The sequence below is a fragment of the Mirounga angustirostris genome, unplaced genomic scaffold, assembly GCF_029215605.1.
Source record: "Mirounga angustirostris isolate CCGP_5_RB_7025 unplaced genomic scaffold, mMirAng1.0.hap1 SCAF_7, whole genome shotgun sequence".
Lineage (NCBI taxonomy): Eukaryota > Metazoa > Chordata > Mammalia > Carnivora > Phocidae > Mirounga > Mirounga angustirostris.
The window spans coordinates 110,348,939-110,373,548 of record NW_026991715.1 but is presented as its reverse complement, the minus strand read 5'-3'; positions in this window follow the sequence as shown (position 1 = coordinate 110,373,548).

Here is a 24,610-nt window from a genome sequence, read left to right as displayed (position 1 = left end):
ATGTTGTTTGGAGGAGATTATGAATGTGGATGTCTCACAAATAATGCCAAATACATTTCAGCTCCATAGATATAATTTAATAAGAACACTTAATTTAGTAAGAATGTAATGTTACAGCCCACTAAAATGTGCATTCTTATTACCACCACAAAAATTATTTTAAATGATGGATTTTTAAATTGAATTTACATTAATAATCAAAATAATGTCACATTTCACCACTGACAGATGAAGTTTGAAATATTTTACTTCGACTCCATGAACTGGATAACAAATTAACTCATGATCGAAATGAATTGGTTTTATATTAGAAGCATCTGATGATAATGATGTAAAACAGGCATCATTAGCTGCTTGAAAAGTCTTTTTTATGCTAATGGAGGCCATATATTATCAGTTATTGTTTCATTTGTTATATAGTCACTGAAAAACTTAGAAATGAGAACGAGCAAAATTAAATTTAGAAGAACATTCATTTCATTTTTGATTAGAAATTTGTTAAAAACGCAAATTTTTGACCCCAGCCCAAACCTACAGAAGTGGCAACTTTGGAGCTGGACCTCAGCCATCTGTGTTTTAGCAAGCCCTCCAGTATATTCTGATACATGTGCATGTTCAACAGCCAGTTATATAAATGGAACGTCATGTTTCACAGAGTGCTCTGTAAATGTACCTTCTGCAGATACAGGTGCTGAATCATTTTCTCAGGCAAAGTCTTCATAAAACAGCTACCAATTATTGAGTCTAGAAATAGACCCATGCACATATTTTTAATTAACTTTTCAACCTAGGTGCCTAGGCAACTCAAAGAAGAAAGGATAACTTTTCAATAAATGGTATTGTAACAACTGGATGGCCATTGCAAAACAAAACAGAAACAAAGAAACCTCAATCCTATACCTTCCACTATATGCAAAAACTGACTCAAAATTGATCATAGATCTTAAGTGCTAACACTATAAAACTTCCAGAACAACAACAAAAGGATAAAATCTTTATGACCTTGGGTATGGAAAGGATTTTCTTAAATAAGACATAAATAGCACAAACTATAAAAGTAAATCAGTAAGTTAAACTTGATCAAAATTTAAGCTTTTCACTTTTCAAAAGAAACTGTTAATAAAATGAAAAGGCTCTCATGGTTCGTCTCCCCCACTGATTTTCCCCCCTTCATTCCTCCCTTCCTACTATCTTCTTCTTCTTTTTTTTTTTTTTTTTTTTAACATATAATGTATTATTTGAGGAGAGGGGGGTGGGGGGATAGGTTAGCCTGGTGATGGGTATTAAAGAGGGCACGTTCTGCATGGAGCACTGGGTGTTATATGCAAACAATGAATCGTGGAACACTACATCAAAAACTAATGATGTACTGTATGGTGATTAACATAACATAATAAAATACAATACAATAAAAAAAATAAAATGAAAAGGCAATCCACAGCCTGGGGAAAATATATTTGCAAGATATATCTGGCAAAAAAAGCTTGTATCTTGTTATATATGTATGTGTGTGTATATACCCACTTAGAAATAAAATACTGGTCAAAATTTAAGCAAACATTTCACCAAAAAGAGCTAGAGATGGCAAATAAGCACATGGAAAGATGCTTCCATCATTTGGCATTAGGAAAATGAAAATTAAAGTAAGAAAGTACTACACAGCACTAGAGTGGCTACTATTTAAAACAAAAACAAAACCAAAAACAACTGACCATACCAACTGTTGGCATAGATAAGGAGGAAAGGGAACTCTTAGAAATTACAGGTTAGATTGGAAAATGGCACAACTGCTTTGAAAAAGTTTGGCATTTTCTTAACATATACTACCATACAACACAATCATTCTACTCCTACGTATTTACCCAAGAGAAATGAAAACATACATTTACCCAAAGACTTGTACACAAATATTCATAACAGCTTTTTTTGTTGTTATAGCCAAACAGTGGAAACTACTCACATGCTTATCTATGGATAAACAATGGATAAAAAATGGGTAAATATCTTGTAGTGTATCCATTCAACAGAATACTGCTCAGCAAGAAAAAAGAACAAATGATTGATACATGACACAACATGAATGAATTTCAAATAATTATGCTGAGTGAAAGAAGCCAGGCCTCCCTAAACACCAACAAGAGTATATACTCTAGGATTATTTTATATAAATTTCCTAAAAATGCAAACAAACCTATAGTGACAGAAAGCAGATCAATGGTTGCCTGGGGACAGGATGAGAGTGGGTGGTAGGTGAGGAAGAGCGAGGTTGCAAAAGTGCCCAAGAAAACTCCTAGGGAAATGGATATATTATCTTGGTTGTGGTGATAATTTCACAAATGTACACATGTCAAAACTCATCATATTAAATTCTTTAAATGTGTTTATTGCACTTTGATTATACCTCACTGAAGTTGGGAAAAGAAAAAGAAAAATCTGATTAAATGCTATATCAGATAGTATAAGCCATGAATTCTCCAAGCAAACCAAGATGTGTGGTTAACTCTAATTTATGGACACACGTACTTACTTACATTGTTAATTTTTAGTGTTCTTTCAGCTCTTAATGTGTACCTCTCTTTCAAACAATCTATTCCTAGTCGTTCCTGATTCCATTTCTCTTCTCTACATTTGCTTTTAGCACTATTTACCTCTTTTCTTTCAAAAAGTATCACATTCTACATTTGCATTTATATCCATTGAATTGTTTCTCTCCCTCCATGAGATTGTAAGAAACCTGAGTTCTAGAATCTTCCTCCTCACTCTTATATTCTGTGTCTGGTATTAATGCCTAATTAATATTGGTTGAAAGGATAAACTAATCTGATAAAGAGTGAAAAAGGTATTCTACCCTTCTAATTTATGCAATCAGTAAAATAATTGTCATAATATTTTACATTAAAATATTTGCATATGAAGAAACACTCCCTCATTTACTATTGTGTTTGATCACTCTAAGAACTCAGTGCAAAAATGCAAAACAAATAAAAGTACCTCCTTTTATGAATGAGCCTGGAACTCAAGAGATCACAGAAACAATCAAGCAGTGGAAATAAGTCCTGAACCCAAAGATGTGACACCGAGGCTACTGTCTTTTGCACTAAGCCACAGTTATTGCTTTAAAGGTCCTACTTCATCTCATTCGTGGATATTTCAAGTGCCTCCTAACCCAGTGATTATTAACCATGGATGCATACTGAAAATCTGAACAGTTGGATTCATTCATTCATTTATTCATTCATTCAATACTGATACTGCTGTCCCACTTTCAGAGATTCTGATTAATAGATCCAGGATGCTTGCTGGGCATAAAGAGTTGTCAAAGCTCTCCAGGTGATTTTAATATGCAGCAAAGTTTTGAGCCACTGGTTTTTCTGGCCTCAGTCTGGAGAATTATACGACCTCCAATTCATTCTCACCCTGAAGCAAGTATCATTGATCCCAAACACAAATATGTTTTGCTTGCCCACTTCAAAGCCTGCCATGCTGCCATACAAACTACAGGGTGTCCCATAGTCCAGACTCCAGACCGCAAAAAATATCTGCTTGGCTAAAAGAATCAGAAATAACTAATTCAATGGTTGGGGCAGGGGAAAGATAAGATGAGCCCAGAATATCTAGTGCCAATTATTAAGAAAATGCTAAAAGAAAATGATGAAGGCATGCCAAACCACAGCGGACAATTTGAAGGTACTCTCGCCGGTTAATTTGAGCCTCAAAATAAATGACAGTCAGTAATCGATGGTAATAGGTTACCTAAATTAAGAATCTATGATTACATAATGATAATAAATAATGGAGGAAAAGGGAAATCCCTTCTTTATAACCGAATGCCAATTAATACATTTAGAAGATGGAGTTAGAAAAGATCAGCATTTTCAATGACCACATTTATAACTGATTCAGACAAAAAGTTAAAAAAAAAAAAAAAGGATGTTAATGTTAGTGGGTCAAAGTTTTATAAGGAAATCAGATTTTGATATAGTCTCACAATATCTCCTCATAAAATACTTATTGTAATATTTAGCTTATTTTTTTTTTACAAGTAAAAAACTTTACAATGGACAGGTCTGGCTGACAGCACCTTAACCAAGTGATCCCAGTTAAGATTACTGATAAAATGACATTTTGTGCCTCTGGATGTGATGTTCTGAGAAGGACCCAGGATTGCTTATGTGATATTCCTGTCAAAAAATGCAAAATGTGAATCTAATCATAAGACAACATCAGACAAACCCAAAGTAAGAGACATTCTATTAATTTGTACACTCCAAAAATGTCAAGAAAATCTAAGAACTGCTCTAAATTAAAAGAGACCAAAGACACCTGACAACAAAATGTCATGGGTGTTCTGGGATTGGTTATTAAATTGAAAGGAGGGTGGGAGCCCAACACCTATAAAGAACATTATTAGGTCAATGGCAAAATATGAGGATAAAGTGTGGCTTAAATAGTAGCATTAAATCAGTGCTAAATTTCCTGATTTCAATAATTGTACTATGGTTATTTGTAAGAGAATATTCTTGTTCTTAGGCAATACACACTTAAGTGTGTGAAGTGTTGTTAAAAAGGCAACATGACGACCACTTATTTTCAAATGGTCCAAAACCAAAATTATAGGGAGAGGGAGAAAGAAGGAGAAGGAGGGATAGGTGAGGGGAAGGAGGAAGAAAGGCGAGGGGAGAGGGGAAACGGGTGGCAGAAAGATCAATGGGGCAAAATGGAAATAGTACTTGTTACTATTCCAACAGATTTTCTATAAGTTTTAAATTTTATCAAAATAAAAGTGACAAAAATCAAACAAACAAAAGAGGGTGCTCAGCTCTGCACCCTGTTTTTCCAGACGTCCTACTCACACCTAGTCTATGGAGACTCTGCTGCACCCTGAAGTCACTATGCTCATCGTTGTTGATGCAGAACCACTTCTACCCCCTGGAATGTACGACTCTTCTTTCTCTTGGGTAATTCCTACTCATTTTTTCAAATTCACTGCAGGTATTCTGAATTCTGTGGAGCTTTCCATGGCTATCCCCAGCCCACCTGCCTTGTCTGGGTGTCACTCCCACATGCTCCCATAGCACACCCTGTGCCCTCCTCTTTTGCAGTTCTGTCCACACTATCCCACTGTTCATCTCCTCCACTGGACAGGGAGTGCTTCATCTTATTGTCCTTCATATCCCCAGTTTCTTACACACACACACAAAAAGCATGTAATCAAATATTGATGAATCAATAGGTGAATGAATGCCCTCCATTAAGCAAAATATTAACATCAAACAAGGGATATGTTTTAGTATACCTTTTGAGAATGGGAAAAGAATATTGCTAAATTAACCTATTTCCATGATTTTTCATTTGGTATATACTGTCATCATATTTTATATGCATTTCATTATATAAATGCTAATAGAACCCTTAAAATTTTTATCTTCTGACAAAAATAATTATTTTTCCTCTTCCAGTTTCTAAGAAGACAAACTCCTAACAAGTGGAAGGGCATTTTTTTGGTGAGCACAAATCATTTCTCTGCAAACACCCTCCTATTGAGGCATGTATTGATGATGGATATGACTGGGCTGTGGCAGAGTTGAAATATTCTTCATAGGGAAACAAAGATACAGAGAGCCTGGGAGGAGGATCCAGAAGAAGGATGAGGCTGATGACTGTCCATGGGAAAGGATGGGAGGGAAAGGGAGAGACTAAGAGACACAGAAGCTGAAAGGGAATAACCGGGAAGAAGAGATGTTCTGGTACAATAAACATTTGCTGAATGGATACATGAGAGTGTGATGTGTATTTGGAAAGTGAAGTTTTGTGTACTATAAAATCCTCATTCATCTTTGCCACAAAACCTTCAGTAAGATACTTTCATTAATGTCTGGTAGAACAGATTGGGCAAGTGGCAGGATCAGGGAGATGGATGACTCATTCAGCAAGGGGGGGGCTGGTACATGGGAGCCTACTCCCTGCCCCTTTTGGGGCATATGACATGGACACTCGACCAATAGGCACACACAGAGCCATAGTGATTTTTTATAGCTAGTGCCCATTTTGATTGGCCAGGGCCAATATTAAATATTTTTAATGTCTCTGATGATAATGTAATAGAATACATGTGATAACACAATATGATAATACAAGAAGAAATTTGCTAAAATAAATTTGAAAGACAAAATAATTTCATATAAAAAGCTATCTGGGAAGAAGAGATTCATCACATAAAATGAACCAATTAGGGCTTCAGTAAATAAATGTTTCTGGCGTTCAAATGTCATGAAATATTGGGACCAGAAATGATGAGGTGGGATCATTTTATAAGACTTTCTAAAATTTATATTCTGGGCTATTGTTATATACTTAATTATGTTAAGCACATGCTTATTGAGGAGATATGTTGAGGTTCTACCCTCAAGGAGCCTCTAATCTAGAACAACAAATTAATACATAAATAATAAAAATAGTGTATTAACACTTACAAATATGAATGTTTTTGAGTCTTAAATAATCTGAACATTAGATTCCAAAATAAAGTCATGGAAACAAAATCTAGAGAGAAAAATAAAAACCTCACTAATCTCATTAAAGATAAAGGCAATGTATAGTCTAAGAATACTAGCTGGGCCAGGGGCCACTCCACCCACCAACACATCCACAGAAGTAGTGAATCCACCACAACAGTAAGACATATGCAGCCCATACAGGGCACACCACTGGAGCACCTGGCTTTCATGGCTAGGGGATTATTACACTGATGGGCTTTAAGAACATTTCTTAAATAAGGCCACTTCTTCAAGAGCACGAGAGATAGCTGAACATACACTGAGCAAGTGGGATTTATTCCAGGAATATAGGATGGTTAAATATCTGCAAATCAATCAATGTGATATACCACATTAATAAAATGCAAGATAAAAATCATACAATCATCTCAATAGATGCAGAAAAAGCATTTGACAAAATTCAACAACCATTTATGATAAAAACAAAGTGGGTATAGATGAAATGTACCTCAACATAGTAATAGAAATAGATGACAGACCCACAGCTATCATCATACTCTATACTCAGTGGTGAAAAGCTGAAAGCTATTTTTCCAAGATCAGAAACAAAGTAAAGATGCTCACGCATGCCACTTTTATTCAAAATAGTATTGGGAGTCCTAGCCACAGAAATTAGGCAAAAAAAAAAAAAAAATATCCAAATTGTAAAAGAAGAAGTAAAACTGTCACTATCTGCAGATGACATGATAGTATATACAGAAAATCCTAAACCCTTCACCCAAAAATTATTAGAATAAATGACTCCAGAAAACTTGCAGGATATAAAATCAATATACAGAGATTTGTTGCATTCTATACACTAATAACAAGCTATCAGAAAGAGAAAGTGAAACAATCCTATTTACGATTGAATCCAAAGGAACAAAATACCTAGGAATAAGTGTAATCAAGGAGTTGAAAGATCTGTACTCTGAAAACTGTAAGACATTGATGAAAGAAATTGAAGACACAAATAAATGAAAAGATAAACTGTGCTTATTGAATGGAAGATTTAATATTGGGGTTAAAATGTCCATACAACCCAAAGCAGTCCACAGATTCCATGCAATTCCTATCCAATACCAACGGAATTTTTCACAGAACTAGAAAAAAGAATCCTAAACTTTGTATGGAACCACAAAACAACCCAAATAGCCAAAACAATCTTGAAAAAGAACAAATCTGGAGGTATGCTGTTCCCAGATTTCAAACTATACTACAAAGCTATAGTAATCAAAAAAGTATGGTACCACCACAAAAACAGACACATAAATCAGTAGAACAGAACAGAGAACTCAAATAAATTCATGCTTATCTGGTCAATTAATCTATGACAAAGGAAGACTATCCAATGGGGAAAAGACAGTCTCTTCAATAAATGGTGCTGGGAAAACTGGACAGCTACAAAAGAAAGAAGCCAGACCACTGTCTTAGACTATACACAACTATTAAGTCAAAATGGAGTAAGGACCTAAATATAAGACCTGAAACCATAGAACTCCTAGAAGAAGACATAGGCAGTAAGCTCTTTGACGTCAGTTTTAACAAAATATTATCCGGATCTGTCTCTACAGGTAAGTATAACAAAAACAAAAACAAACCAGTGGAACTACATCAAACTAAAAATCTTTTGCACAGGAAAGAAAGGAAAACCATCAACAAAACAAAAAGGCAACCTACTGAATGGGAGAACAAATTTGCAAATTATGTATCTGAAAGGGGTAAACAACCAAAATATGAAAGAACTCATACAACTCGATACTAAAAAAATAATCTATTTTAAAATGAAAGGAGGATCTAAATAGACATTTTTCCAAGTAAGATATACACATGGCTAATAGGCACATGAAAAGATGTTCAGCATCACGAACTGTCAAGGAAATGCAAATCAAAACCACAATGAGATACCATCTCATGTCTATCAGAATGGCTATTATCCAAAATATAAGAAATAGTAAGTTTCCACAAGAATGTGAAGGAAAAAGTACCCTCATGCATGGTTGGTGGGAATGCATTCACTATGGAAAGTAGAATGGAAATTCCTCAAAAACTAAAAATAGAACTACCATACTATCCAATAACTCCACTTCTAGGTATTTATCTGAAGAAACTGAAAACACTAATTCAAAAAGATATATGCACCCTTTGACTTAGTCACTATCTAAATGTATGACCTTGAGTAAGTCAATAAGCCCATCTAAATAGCAATTTTCTTTTGCATAACAAGGGGTAGGATAAGACCAGCGGTTTTATATATTCTACAAAAAGGCCCTATGTGGTGAAAGAGTATCAGTTTGGCAAAACTCTGTGTCCTCCACTCACTCTGCTAACCAAAGCAGTCCTAGTTTTCTATATCCTATATATTAGGAATTCTGTTTCTGTTTTGTTTGCAAGTTTCTATCACTAAAAATGGAACTAAATTTCCTCTAAGTCATGTTCTAGCTCATAATAGACGCTGACATTTCTTAGGAGAAGGCAGTCAGAGGTGAAAACTGGTAAATGTATCCATGAATGATCCACTTTGTCTGTAGGATATAATGTCTTTAGGGTATAAACTCCTAAGGAAATCCTTTTACGTTGAGAATTGTGCTACATTATGTATTTCTAAAACTTTCCCCAGCTGTTCACAGTCACTTGTTTTTTTCTGCCAGAATTAAAACTCTCGATTGCTCTTTTCCAAATTTCTACCCAATTAATAGCCAGGATTTCAAGCAAGCGGAATCCAATTAACATATTTAATACATCCATCAACTACTAATTTAATTAGAACATTTACCAAATTGCCATCACTGCACCCAAAGCTGGATGAGTATCTTGAATACTTTGGGGAAGTCAGGATTGCAACATAGAGATATTTTATATCTTTAAGGGCCTAAAATTGGAAGAAAATAAAATAGCCTGTTTCTTCCATCTTTTTCACTCTCAGGTAATTTGGAAAAGTTGACCTCCTCCTAAAAATGTTAGATCATAAATTGGCTTTTCCAGTGGCCAGACAGCTCTTTCCATTTTCAAGCATATGTTTAATTTCTCTAGAACTACTATACCCTTAGTTCAGTTGTTCTCTTTACCCACTAATCATGAGCTCGTCTTAATAAACCAGTGTTGGTTATACTATGCTATGCTATATTAGATTATGTAAGGAAATGACATTAGTTGTTACTTAAAAGTCCAGTCTAGTAAATAACTAATACAAGTTCCACTTTTTGATACCTCACCCTCCCACAAAGCAGATATCACTAATCAATTACTGCACTTCTCCTTGCATCTAAGGCTTGTTCAGTGCCCTCCCATCTTTCTTTTCTAGTCTCCTTTGAAACCCCAAGACTGACCACTATTACCAAATACCATAGATACTCAAACTCCTCCCTCGATGCCGTGTCTAGATTCTCGGATTCCTCTTTTATCACTCTCAACTAAACCTAGACATCTTAATACTTTTGTGGATGATGAACACAAACTTCACAAATCCAGTTAAAAGAAAAAAAAATCAGCATAGGTCACAGCTCCAAATGAGCAGCATGTACTACAATAAAGCTTTGTTTTTTCTTACCAAGTCCCCTCCTACCACACTCCCACTTTTTCAGGACACTCCAACTCTCCTTTCTCCAGGGATACTCTCCTCCTGAAAGCTTAAGTGTGGGCAATTACTTGGCAGAGCAAGATAACAGTGCAAAAATCACCTCTGCTGTTACTCCCCTGTCCCCTCAGGGTAGATGTTAATTATAGCTTTCCGAGGCAACAAGTGAAGTAACTGGGTAGGGAGCCCTGAGATTAGGTGGATTGATTTATCCGAGCTCTGCTGGTTCTTCTAGGACCTGTGCTCAAAGGGGTGAGGAATTTATTGATTCTAAGGCAACACAAACTATTCAAGGAGATGATTTAGCAGAACAGGAGTATAGGCATCTCAGTCAGGTAAACCCGGTTCCAATCTGACCTCTGACACTCACTAGTCCAAGGACATTGACCAATTCTGTTTCTTCTTTTGCAAGACAATGTTAGTAACTATTTCTCACAGGATTGGTGAGACAAATTTATTAAATGAGATTCATTCATTCATTTCATCCATTAAATGAAATCACATTCATTAAATGAGATTATGAATATAGGGTTCCCAGCACATTCCTTGGCAAAGAGTAATTGTATAATAAATTTGTACCAAATTCTATCAACATGCAACTTCAAATAAAAAGATGACAAGTTTTTCTTGTTAACTAGGTGCGTCAAAGAAACAGTAATGCCTAGACACACTAACTAGCAGAATCACAGTGGATCTCAAATTTTCTCACAGGATATAATAAAGGTAAAGGTTTTACACAAACCTTATACTCAATAAATCACTTATTTTCTCAATTCTAACATATTAGTTTTTGTAAATTCTTACTATTCCTGAAATGAGTTTTAAAATTGATGCTTACATTTAACATGCAACTATTTTCTCTTGAAAATTTGTATCGAAATCCATAGGGTGTCTTGTAATCAATGGTGTCTTAATTACACAATTAAGGGAAATAGTATTATAAAAATGTATCATCTCCTTTAAGAGATGAGCACAGCTATGCTCTCAGAAGCCTAAAAGACCTAGTTGATTGTCCCAGGTGTCACCAAATTTTTCCTTTGAATTTTTACTATGTCCTTGAGTCTCTCTCACTTGATTCTTTACTACATCACTACTTTCTAACTACTATTTTCTGATCACTTGCTATGTTCCAAGTACAGTGCCAAAGGCCTTATAAACATCACTTTATTTTACTGCTTACAGCTCTAGAGGTGGAAGAACTTAAAGGGGAGGATATAGAGGCTCTGATGGAAACACTGAGGTGCAGACAGGTGAAGTGACATGGCTCTAGTTTACAGTATCTGAAATGGGGGTCAAGTTTAGGTCTGACTCCAAAGCTGTGATTCCTGAGCATGACCAAAATTCCTTGGTGATAAGAAAAGGGCTTTAACAAGGAAAGCAATACCATAGTTCCCATAGGGATAACCTCAGAGATAGGGCATAGTGGAAAGCAGAGGAAGATGCTGTCAAAGTAGCTCCAGAGAAAGAAAATTATCAAAATCAAAGTATGCATTGTGTACCTTAACATTATTTTTCAATCAGTGAAGAGTATATATTTTAAGATATATACTTTAGGCTAAATGGAATACAATATGCAATGGAAAACAAGATTGATATTATAAAGAATGTATTTAATAAACTTATTCTCTATATTTTTATATTTTAAAAATACTTCATTAAAATTTATAGTGGAAAATATTTTATCAGGGCCACAATTCAAAATGGAAAGTTTCATCTTTTAAACCATGTGGATGTAAAAAAAGTTCTGGGGTATAAATAGTAAATGATAGAAACATTAAGATATAGCAAAAAAGAAGGAAAGAAAGAAGACAGAAAAAAGAAAGAAAGAAGAAAGAAAGAAAGAAAGAAAGAAAGAAAGAAAGAAAGAAAGAAAGAAAGAAAGGAGAAAAAACTACAAAAGTAAGATAAACAAGCAATAATTGGCTAGAGTTCATGTTATATTAACTAATTTTAAATCATTTACCTGTTGCATCCATAAAATATCTCCAATCACCTACTTCACTCTGACAAAGTCTAGAGCAACCCTGAATCTTTATCTGCTGGCTCAGGCCAGCTGTCCCAAAGCAATTATCAGTATCTTCAAATTTTTCCCAATTTGGACAGTAAACTGTACAGTCACCCTAATAATACTCAAGGAGTTTTGACTTTTTATTCTAGCCCTGCCAATTATAAACCATAAGATCTTTTTTATTCATCAGATTCCTTCAAATGGCAATTTCCCCATATGTACTAGTAGAGATGTTTATCATAGTTCACTCTTTAACAAGCACCAGGGAGTTGCAGAAGCTTAGAAGGTAAGCGTAGATGTTGACTGCCTCCTTCTACCAGAGTTCCTCCTCCTGAGAACACTTGCTAGCTTGACCCACAAAAATGTATTAATTCAGACTCCAGTGAGGATTGAAGAGAGCGTGATGGATATTCTGACAGGATTAAAATTAGCTAGTGCTCTTGGCATCTTACTATATCGGTAGAGTTTTCTCCTCGTAGCAACATTTTAACTCCCAAATATCACCTTATAGTGGGAGGTCTTCTTCAGAGCACTGAGTAACCCAGTGTTGTGTTTTGCATCCCGCAGATTTATCTTCCACTACTTGAAATTGTGACACTTTGGAAGGAGACATTCTGGGAAGACCAAGCCTTTTCTATGACAACATGTTGCTTTCCACCGCACCAGCCTTCTTGGGAGGAGGAGGATGTGGGCTACCATCAATAAGGAGAGGTGTTGGCTATAAACTGCTTATCTATCAGCAAAATGTCTTTTGTCAACAACATGTCTGGCCAACCACAATTTCTGAATTTTTTTTTATGACAGAATTACTCTTTTGGACAAAGACATTTTTTTTTTTTCCTCTAGGTCCAGATGTGGCCTGGTAAGAGCTTTTAACAGTTTTATTAGGCACCCAGCCTCCATCTCTCTTTTATTTGCTCTTTATAGAACTCTACATAATTTCAGGAAGCTGTGCTTTTTATATATGACTCAAGGAAAGGTGACTTTACCACCTGATTCAGGTACACATTTAATTGGTCCAAGCAAGCAGCCCATGGTCTTTTCTGGATGACTGATAGGGGTCAGAGGTGACCTCATTTGGTACAAATGGAAGGTCTCAGTCCATGCTTGGTTCACTAGGTTCTCTCTCAGTCTGTGTGTCCGTGTCTGTCTCTTTTCTTCAGGACATAAAAAACACACTACCTAGCCCCAAATATCAATAACAGCCATACCGTCACCACAAAATAATCAGCATTACAATGAAGTGAATACTAAGGAAGGCAGAATGGAGATAAGGAAAAATCTTGGGTCTGTGGTAATATTACTAAGCCTAACCTTCCTCTGAACTTTCAGTTACAGACATAATAAACATAAGATTGTTTATGTAGATTTGAGTAAAAGATTTTGTTTCTTGCATCCAAAAGTATACACATGGATTCATTGTTTGGGGAGGCATAAATGATTGATCAGAGGTAACACGGAAGGTGAAACTGTCTTAGTGAATGGCAACAAAATCGACCCAACCAGCCAAGCCCCAAATCTGGAAATTCTCTTTGGTTTCTTTTTATTATTTCTCACTTCAAAAATATTAGAAACTTGTGTCTGTTTGCCTTCAAGATATTCTGCATTCCGTCTATTTTCCTTGAACTCCATCCTTGCACATGTATACTGTGTTTTGTGTCTGGGACATGACCATATCCATCCAAATGACCTCCCACTACCACTAATATCCCACTCTAGTTGTGTTCATCCATGCCACAGCGATAATTTTTTAAACCTTTTAATGACTTTCCATCATGTTTGGGATAGAAGCTGTATATCTTATCAGGACACACAGAGTCCCACATGACCTGCCATCCACCTATGCAACCTTTTCTCGGTTTCCAACACTTGTTCTTTCTCAGCCACACTGGTGTCTTTTAATTTGTCTGCTTAAGTTTATTTCTGCCCCAGGGTCTTTGCACTTTCCTTTTCACCTAGAATGCTTTTCCCTTGGCATTTCATGGCTGAGTCCTCATCCTTCAAGTTTTAGCTTATTATTACCTCCTTGGAGAAATATTTCTTGACCACCTCCTGTTTCATTTCATCATTTTACTTTGCCCTATTAAACATTGATCATGTCATCTATGTGTTTCCTTTATTGCTACTGTCAAAATCTAATTACATTCTATTATTTGTATGTGTTTGTTTAAGTCTGTCTCTTTCTCAACAAGATCAACTCTATCGAGGGAGGAAATCTTAATGGTTATACCTACCTGAGACACTGACTTAGGAGGTAACTGGCTATGGCATGTTTAAAACCTTACTGTGAATTCTTGGATACTCTTTCTATTGAGAGGTGGGATGCATGTTTCTTGCCCTTAAATTTGGGAAAGCTTTGACAAATATGATTCAGTGGAAGTGATGCTTTGTGACTTTTGAGAGGAATATAAGAGATCATGCAGATTCTGCCTTGTTTACTGGGAATGCTCACTCATGGAGCCCTGAGCTGCTACATAAGAACTCCCTTTCTCTGAGATTGCCATACTACAAAGGTCACACATAGGTTCTTTAGTAGACAGTCTAAGCTCATATCCTTCTTTAGCTATCCCAACCCAGGATCCAGATATGTGAATAAAGGGTCTGCCTTGCAAGTAGATCCTCCAGCCTCGGATGAACCAGACTTCAGATATTCACACCATCCCAGGTGAGGCCATGAAAATTATAAAATCATACAGCAGAGAAAAATCTGTCCTTCCTGTTGGTACCTTTTCTGATTCCTAATGTGTGAAATCATTAAGCGTAATTAAATGATTGTTTTATCCCACTAAATTTTAGGATGTCTTCTAATAGAACAATAGGTATCCAGAACAATAGCCCCCATCAAATATTCAAAAATATTTGTTGAATGAGATTGAACACCCTTCCTTGTAGGCACACTAATCCAGAAACCTGGCTTCTAGTCCAAGCTCTACCACTCATGTATTATCTGATCCTGAGAAAATCCTTCCCATCTACAGGTCTCAAGTTTCTCCATGTACAATGAGGTGATAGGACTACATAAATTCTTTGGTTCCTTACACTAAATTCCTAGGCTATACATGAGCACTAAGGATTCCAGCAACAAGGAGAAAGGTAAGCAGCCAGAAATAGGGGTTCTCCCTTCTCTGGGAATTTAAATCAGCTTAAAGGATGTCTTCCTTAGGAGTTCTGAGTAGGTTGTGGAGGAAGAGAGGGTTTGACAAAGCACACATTTTCCTGATCCTGACTATTCCCAAGGGAACAATCTTTGTCCTTAAAGCCAGATCATGTGGGAGTACATAGGGGCTCAGTGGACAGATGGGTTAATGGGGGAGAGGGAGAGAGAGAGACTGCAGATGAATGGCTCCTGAAGGCTTCTGTTTTTTTTTTTTTTTTTTTTTAAAGATTTTATTTATTTATTTGAGAGAGAGAGAGAGAGACAGCTAGAGAGGGAACACAAGCAGGGGGAGTGGGAGAGGGAGAAGCAGGCTTCCCACCGAGCAGGGAGCCTGATGCGGGGCTTGATCCCAGCACCCTGGGATCATGACCTGAGCCGAAGGCAGAGGTACCCAGCATCCATCATCTCTCTTTTCTGTTTTCTATAAAAACCATTTTCCTTGTTTCTTTCCCAGATTCTGAAATCTCTTTCTTCCTACAGTACTGACTCCAGAATCTGGAAGATGGAACTATGACTGCAGTATAAATGTGGTAGAAAGACTGCTAGGTCTGTGGCTGCCCCCAAAGTTGAGAAGCCCTGATCCAGTCACTTCTCTGACCTTCTGTTGTGTAAAATGAGAATAATGATTCCCTTCAGCCCATCTTCATTAGGAAATGGAAGTGCCTTCCCCAGGGCTCACAGAAATGAAGTGGAAGCAGGACAACAGCATGGGTCTCCTGATTCATAATCCAGTGTCATTTTATTACACCAGTCCCCAACCCCCCCCCCCCCCATGGACCACTCAACATAGGTATCATGTTCTAAAGAAGGAGAAGCATGGATAGCCAGGTATGAGAGACGTAAACACAATTTTTATCACCCTTGGGGTTTCTGTGAGATTAGTCACTGGGGATAGATCTTGGAGTCTGATTGGATGAGGAACTAGTGAATGAGAAAAGAATTTCTGGGAGGTCATTCCCATCATGAGTAAGGGTAGGTAGGGTGGTGCTCTCAGCTTGTAGACTTTAAGTGGCCATGATTCAGATCCACATGAACAGGGCAGAAGCACATTCTGGGAAAAAGAATTAAGAAGACTTCTGGGGGCATATCTCATCTAAATGAATCATTAAAACAAAGGGCTTGGCCCACATCATTATCCAACACTGCGTTATGGATCATTGTCATTCCTTCTGCCAAGTTCAGAGGCAGCCTGAGAATCTTTCCCATCACAGTGGTACAGCAGCCACAGCACAAGATGAGTGCTAGCTCATGAGACCAAGAATGTTTTTTATCTCTGCACTCAGACTTCCACATCAGAGGGCAAAAGTGATTCAGAATATGGTCTGTGTTCAGTAATCAGATTTTTTCCAAGCATAGCCCCCTCTAAAAGACACAAAGATAAATATGTCTATAGGAACAGGTATCTGAGGTGGGGATATTTGAGCAAAGTCATCCAAACCTGGGCTTCCATTACCTTGCAATGTCCTACAGTTAGAACAGGCTAGATCAGCTGTAAGAAGCACAACAAGAGGCACAATTTTATATGATAGGATTCTCTTTCATTTTGCCTGTTTGAATTTAAATGAATTTCATGGAGGGAGTTAGTACAGAACACACAAAAATGTTTTTCATTGGCTAGTTGATCTACAGGGTTCTTGTAAGCATAAGAATAAAGAAATAATAGAATGCTTTATAAATTAAAGTATTATATAACATAAGGGATTATTACCACCAGTAGTCTGAGTGTACCTTTAAAATTCTGATGTACTTTCAAGAGTCTGGGCAAATAAACTAGGAGAGGGTGGATATTTATTAGGAAACTGTGCAACGATTCCGCCTGACCAAATTAGCTAAAATAAATTTAACTTTAATCAATCTTTTCCTGGTCAGAGAGGATGGAATTAAATCCGAATGCAAGCGAAGGAAAGACTCCCATCATCCCACATTCCATGTGTCTACTACACGTGGAATATAGTGTACTGGTTACTGGGAGTAGCCCCATCACAATGAGGCAGGGAGGAGAAGAAGATAAGGCAAGGCAAGCACATAAGCTAACATGCCACCATACTCATCTCCCAACACAATGCACACATTACAAATTAATCGTAGTACTCTTTTCTGTTAAGAATTGATGTGGTCTCAGAAACCTTTCCTAAAAATAATACAGGCTGCTACAGTGGCCAGCTGAACTTGACCTATGAGATAAGACCTACTGGCAGAATGTTAGGAACTAAGAATGATCTGAGACATAAGACATCTGTGTTCTAGTCTCAGCTTGGCCACTGACCTACTCTCTGTACTGTGGACAAATTTCTTTTCCTCTCCTGATATCAGCTGTCCCACCTGTGAATATAACAAAAATCTCAATATTGCCTTTGTTAGAATCACTGCCTTGGAATCATTGCTGGAATCAACCTTACAGATTAGCTATGCTTGCCAAGACATCCAATGAAATGGTGTGCATGTTGGGGGTAAAGGGGGTGAGTATTTCCCTGATGCCTTTGTAAAGTTATATTAAATTTGTATGGTCAGGGATGCCTGAGTGTCTCAGTCGATTAAGCGTCTGCCTTTGGCTCAGGTCATGATTCCAGGGTCCTGGGATGGAGCCCGGCGTTGGGCTCCCTGCTCAGTGGAGAATCTGCTTCTCCCTCTTCCTCTGCTGCTCCCCCTGCTTATGCACTCTCTCTTGCTCTCTGTCAAATAAATAAAATCTTAAAAAAATTGTATAGTCAAATAGAAGCAGAAATAATATCACCTAGAATTGCTATCACTTGCTTTCTCTCCATTCTAGCCGGCTTAAGTCTAGCCACTGAAGCATCGTTAGAGAGAATTCTTCTGGGGCATTGCAGAAGGATGCAAGGGATCCTGAGCAAATCAGAAAACCTCGGTTTTGCTCCTCACTAGCTGTGTGACTTTGTTACCACACTTTCTCTAGGATGCTACTTATTCTGAATGTATCTACATCTGTGTTCCATACTCCCAGCTCCTAAAAGGGATACTGTAGTGTGCCATAAAATCAATGGACAACCAGATTGTTTTGCTCTTGTGAACCTCAACTATGACTTGTGGAACTGGAGCCAATCCATGGAAGGCTCTTGGGTGGAGATGTTTCACAGAGACAGGATTTGGGCAGCAATGCTGCTTCTGCTCAAGGTGAGGAGGCAGAGATAAGTGTTCAAGAGAGCACAAAGCAGAGGGCCCTTTAGAGATGGAGCTATTTGCCTAGGTTCCAAGTGTATAGTTTTTATTTCTAGTTTAACTGAGGCTCTGAGGGGCATCATCAACTGTCCTGGATTCTTTGAGCTCTCCCTGTCCTTACCACAAATTGTCTTTTGTTGCTGCCAGCTTGAACAGATTTCTGGTCCTGCAGCCAAACTTTATTCTGTTAAATGAGGGAGGAATTACGAAGAAGGGGTTTGGACTAAGAGATCTCTGAAGTCATATTCATGAATCTATACTTGTTTCTTTCCACATTGATTAACTCAGTTTCAACCATGAAGTTAACGTGGGGTCAGCTGACTGGTTTCTTGTGAACCACAGCCTCATTTTTCTCATCCATTCAATTTTTCAAAGCATGTAGCTGAGTCCTGTGTGAACTCACCACTCAGTCCTTTATGAGGTTTCCTATGATCCCATTTTCCCAGAATCATCAGTCTCCTCTGTGCCTGCCTCTTTTACCTCTTTGCTGCCCTACACTAGAATTCTTTTTCCAACAAGTTTATGAATGCAAAATTAACCCTCAGGCACTCAAGATGACCCGTTAAGACTGACACATTTCTAAGAATCCCTTCAAGTGTAGTCATCTCAACCAGTTTCCCAAAATTATTAAGGACATAGGCTCACCAATTACTGGATATGCAACCATGCAATAATTACTTAAGCTTTTTGAACCTCAGTCCCTGTATGAAGTTAAATCGAATCATGTATGTACTTACTTAGCACAATTCCTTGGATATTAATAGTCAGTCAATAAATGTCATCCCTGTCATCCTGGTCATCATTATCATCCTTAGCTCAGTATGCTCTTGCCCTGCTTCTGATGCCCACTCACAGGTTACAATACAGTTCAATCATTGCCTCCTCCAGGGAGCCCTCCATGTGCTTTTCTACTTCTTTACTTATTAAAATGATTATAACATTTAATATATTGCAAAGTGATACTTAATGTTTTTGTATATGTAAAAATATTTTCTACTTCACACATTTCCCCCACATATGTGAGATCCTTAGGCAAATAAATTGTTGCCTGATACCTCTTTCTTACTAATCCCCAAAACAGTTCACCACGAAGTATTTTTTATTTTATCTGCCAAATATATCCAAAATCCTGCCTCTTAGCTCTCAACCTCTACTGAGAGGACTAATTATGATGTTAAGTAAAGGTCATATAAGGTCTCACAAACAGGTGGTCATACCCATTTACACAAAATAAATTAGAAGGGCTAAAAGAAGTGACGTGGCTCACCCAGGGTCACCCAGATATAAGCCTAGAATTGAGTGATTTTCAGCCCAGGCTTTAACAACTTCGAGGACTCCCATAAGGGGAGCTTGTTCTGTTCTGAGGTAACTACTTCTTAGATGGATAACTCTATTTAATATATAACCCCCCACCTTTCCCTGAGTTCAAGTCTACTTTTCAACAACTTATGAAGTTTCTAGTTCAAATTCTTAAACCATTCAGGATAAGTCTTATCCTTTATCCTCATGACATCCCTCCAGACACTCAAAGTCAGTGATCTAATCTCCATTTATTCTTCCTTTGAACCTGAGCAATGCTGCCAGGTCTATCTGATTGCAGCAGAAATAATTAGAATGGCTGGGTAAGTATAACAGGGAGGATTCCAGGCAAGGACAAAGAGTCTATCTCTTCATCAGGGGAAATGGAGAGAGTGAAGTGTTACCTAATATATGATAGAGGAATATAAATGAAATGCTGTAGGGCATCTAATTCAGTGTTCCTTGCTACCTGGTCCTGTTGCCTACCCAGAAGGGGACAGTAAATGAAATTAGCAGAGTCTAAATTTAGAGAAGATCAAAGGAAATCCTTCTCTACACAATGTGCAATTATCCATTACTGCAGGATATTATTGAGGCAAATTGAAGCAAGAAGAATTTGGAAAAGGATTAGGTGCTTATATGAATAAGAACGGCTTGTGCAGTTACTAGCAAGGATAACAATTACATGGCCAATTAGTCCCCCGGTGTCAGGGTATGCACTGAGCTCAAGCTGGGGTCAGAGAACGTACTGCCTACAGAATAGGACAGTAGCATCCAATTTTCTAGGAACATTATCGGATTTTCCTTCGACTAATTCCTCTGAAGAATCTAAAGGAAAACACTTCAGTTAGTAGAGTATGAATTGTTTCAGTTTGGCTTTTAGATCTGGGTCAGAAACAGAAATGGCCTCTGAGAAATCTCCTTATAAAAATGTGACACCAAAATCCTGAAACAACAGTTTCAAATAGTGGGATTGGAAGGATAGTGCACAGGTCATCTGAAGACCTGGGTTTCTGGTCTTATTTCATATTAGCCGAATGACCCAGAGAGATCACGTACCTTTGTGAGCTTCACTGTCCTATTCTATAAAATGGTGGGCATTATCATAGCCTTGTGTATGTAAAAGGTAACCCTAGTTCCTCAGGCCTCATAGCCTAGATGGGCAAAATCAAGAATAAGATGATTTTTATTTTTTTATTTTTTATTTTTTAAAGATTTTATTTATTTATTTGACAGAGAGACACAGCAAGAGAGGGAACACAGGCAGGGGGAGTGGGAGAGGGAGAAGCAGGCCTCCTGCTGAGCAGGGAGCCCGATGCGGGGCTCGATCCCAGGACCCTGGGATCATGACCTGAGCCGAAGGCAGACACTTAACGACTGAGCCACCCAGGTGCCCCAAGAATAAGATGATTTTTAAATTGAATAGATATAGAATAGATATCGAATCTACATAAAGTACACAATGGCAGCAAAAATGTTTTTGCTCCAGTCACCCATGAGGAAAATGTCCGACTCTCACACACTTACCTTTGGGGACCCTATTTCCTTAGTGTTGGCAGTCATCCTCCCCTTCATAGGCCATGGGGTCACCGATGCTGACAACTCTCACACAATGGTCTTAACTAGCTCTTTGCTCTAAAAGCTCTTATAATAAACCTTTTCTAAGTCTCTAAAACCGGAAAGGCCCACCCTTAGAATCATATAATATTTATGTGTGAAAACTTTTCTGTTTGACTCAGTTGGACAAGTTCCCTCAGGGTAAGGTCAAAGGACAATGTGTATCTATGAGGAAAGGTCAGGAACTGGGGACATGTGCTTCTTGAACTTCCTTCCCTTTATTCTGCCTTCTCACTCAAATGACCAAAAGAATACAACAATCAGTGCCAGAAATGGAAATGAGGGTAAGATTGGGTTTATTTTAAAAATCGGGAATATTTTACAAGAAAAAAACATAGAGGACGCCAGAATGCGAGACAGACAAACTGACCCATAATTATCACATGAAAAGAATGTGTTGGCTTAGGAGATAAGTGAATCCCCCGTGGGCACTCACATATCTATATTCTCAAATTCACAAAGGGACTAAAGGAAAAGAGTAATTAACAAATGACAAGTTTTTATTCTAGTGGTGAATCTGGGAAGCATCTCATATGACATATTGGAGCTTATTCTATGTTCTATCCAAAGAATATGGGCACAATAGTAAGCATCTTCCACCAAAAGACCACTCCTCTGTTAGAGATATATTGCTCCAGTTAATTTTGGGCTACCCCAACAAACACAAAGAAGGAAATTCTGACCATGTCAGCACTCTCTCACTTAACTATCACCCAACCACCTCTCCTTGTGCAGGCTGATGGATCTCCTAATTGTCAAGTAACACTGTAGTTAAATGCTTGTGGGCTTGGTTTGGTTTATTTTTTTAATCTGAACTTAGAAGATTTAAATGCAGAACTGCACATATTCTAAGCAAGCTAATATCAAGTAGCTGAGCGTAAGACTCACTTTGGAAAGATGAGAAAAGAGGGAAAAATTTCTCAACACCTAGAAAGCTACCGCGTTTCAAATGAAAAAGAACAAACCAGAGACAGAAACTTGTCTCTTCTATTTCATAAGTGTTGTTTTCAGAGGTATTACCTCGTAATGGATGGCTCTAAAAGTAAGGAGTACAGAAAGCTGATAACATACGAAAAGTAGGAAGCAGATTAAACTGTGGACACAAGCTGTTTTATCTCCCATACCCTGGCTCAAAAGCATTAACCAGTAATAAATCTTCCCAATTATGTTCACCAAGCTAACATAACTCTGATGATAAAACCTAATGAAAATATCAAAAAGAAATACCTCCAAATATCAATCCTGTCAATAAAATGTAGCAGTACTAAAATTGAAAATAAAAATAATCTAAAGCCATTTTAAAGGAATATACCATAAACAAATGGATTATTCAGGCATGCAATAATGGTATAATATTAGGAAACATATGACTGCAACTCATCAATAGATCAAAGGAGAATTATCTCAGTAGAGGCCAAAATCCAACTGACAAAATTGAACACACATTACAGCTAAAAACTCTCGCTAATCCATGAAAAGAATGCCACTATCTTAACCTGGAAAGAAAAATGTATCGAGAATCAACTGTCAGCATTGTACTCAAGGTAAAACTATAATGGCCTACTAACTAAAATCTGAAAAAAGAAAATAATTCTGTCAACCAAAAGGTTATGAAAATTCTAGACGTTAAGGTTAGGTAAAATCACGTAAGATAAATGGAATAAAAATATAAAACTTATTAGAAAAGACATAGCAATTTATTTTAACTACTGGGGTACTGCAACTAATGAGCCTAAGGGAAAATGGAATAATTATTTAATCCTACTAGAGGTTAGTAAAATGACTTATTAAGAAAAGACAATGGTAACTTCCCTGGATCCTTTAAAAATAAAAATAAAAATAAATGGCCAAACCAATAAAATACACAAAAGAAGATTACATTGTGGGAAGTTTATAAAAGATAAAATAAAAATAATAACAATAGCTGTGCTCAGAGAAACAAGAAGCTGGATCTTTGTCTCAAATAATCTCCTAAAATAATCTTGGACTAACTGAATAGTTAAAAGGAACTAGAGAGGTGCCTAGGTGGCTGAGTCAGTTAAGTAACCGACTCTTGGTTTTGGCTCAGGTCGTGATCTCAGGGTCATAGGATTAAGCCCTGTATTGGGCTCTACACTCAATGGGTTTAAGATTAAAGTTCTGCTTAAGATTCTCTCTCCTGCTCCCTCTGCCCCTCCCCCACTCAAGCATGCACACTCTCTTAAATAAATAAGTCTTAAAAAAAAAGGAACTAGGAAAAAAAACCCTAGAAAACATTTTCAATAATTTGAGGGTGTAAGGAATTTCTAAGCACAAAATGCAAAAACTATACTCGAAAAGAATAAAATATAGGCTCCATAGGAATTTAATACCACACAATTAAAAAAATCTGCCATGAAGAATACTAAAAGATAACTGAAAAGGTGGGATGTCTGCAGCATCCGTGACAGGAACAGGCAACATCATAAATATAAAAGAAATTTATAACTTGAAAATAAAAAAATGGCCAAACCAGTAAAATACACAAAAGAAGCTTACATTGCAGGCAATTCATAAAAGATAAAAATACTAACAGAACAAAAGTCATCACCTAATAATGTAGAGCAAATAAAAACCAGTTTTCATCTATCAAACTAGAGGGAATTAAAATATATCAAGACTGTGAGCTGACACAGATGTTGGCATTTTTTAAAAAATTTTATTATGTTATGTTAGTCACCATACATGACATCATTAGTTTTTGAGTAGTGTTCCATGATTCATTGTTTGCATATAACACCCAGTGCTCCATGCAGAACGTGCCCTCCTCAATACCCACCACCAGGCTAACCCACCCCCCCCATTCCCCCTCCCCTCTAGAACCCTGTTTGTTTTTCAGAGTCCATCGTCTCTCATGGTTCGTCTCCCCCTCCGGTTTCCCCCCTTCATTTTTCCCTTCCTACTATCTTAAATTGCATCAAAAGCATTTAAAATATGTGTAATCTTCAACCCACTAATCCAATTGTGGGGTTTTTTCCTGAGAAAATAACTGTGTGTATATACAAACCTTTCTTCCTAAGGATATTTACTGAGCATTGCTTAAAATAATGAAGTTTGAAACAAACTGTCCAGCAGAAGTTTGGCATAATATATACTGGGGTATTAATATTATCATTTTAGTTATGTTGTTGAAGATAAAACAGGGTAATGTTTATAGTTTAACTTTATGTTAAACTATAATGTTAATGTTTAACCTTAAAACCAGGATACACACACACACA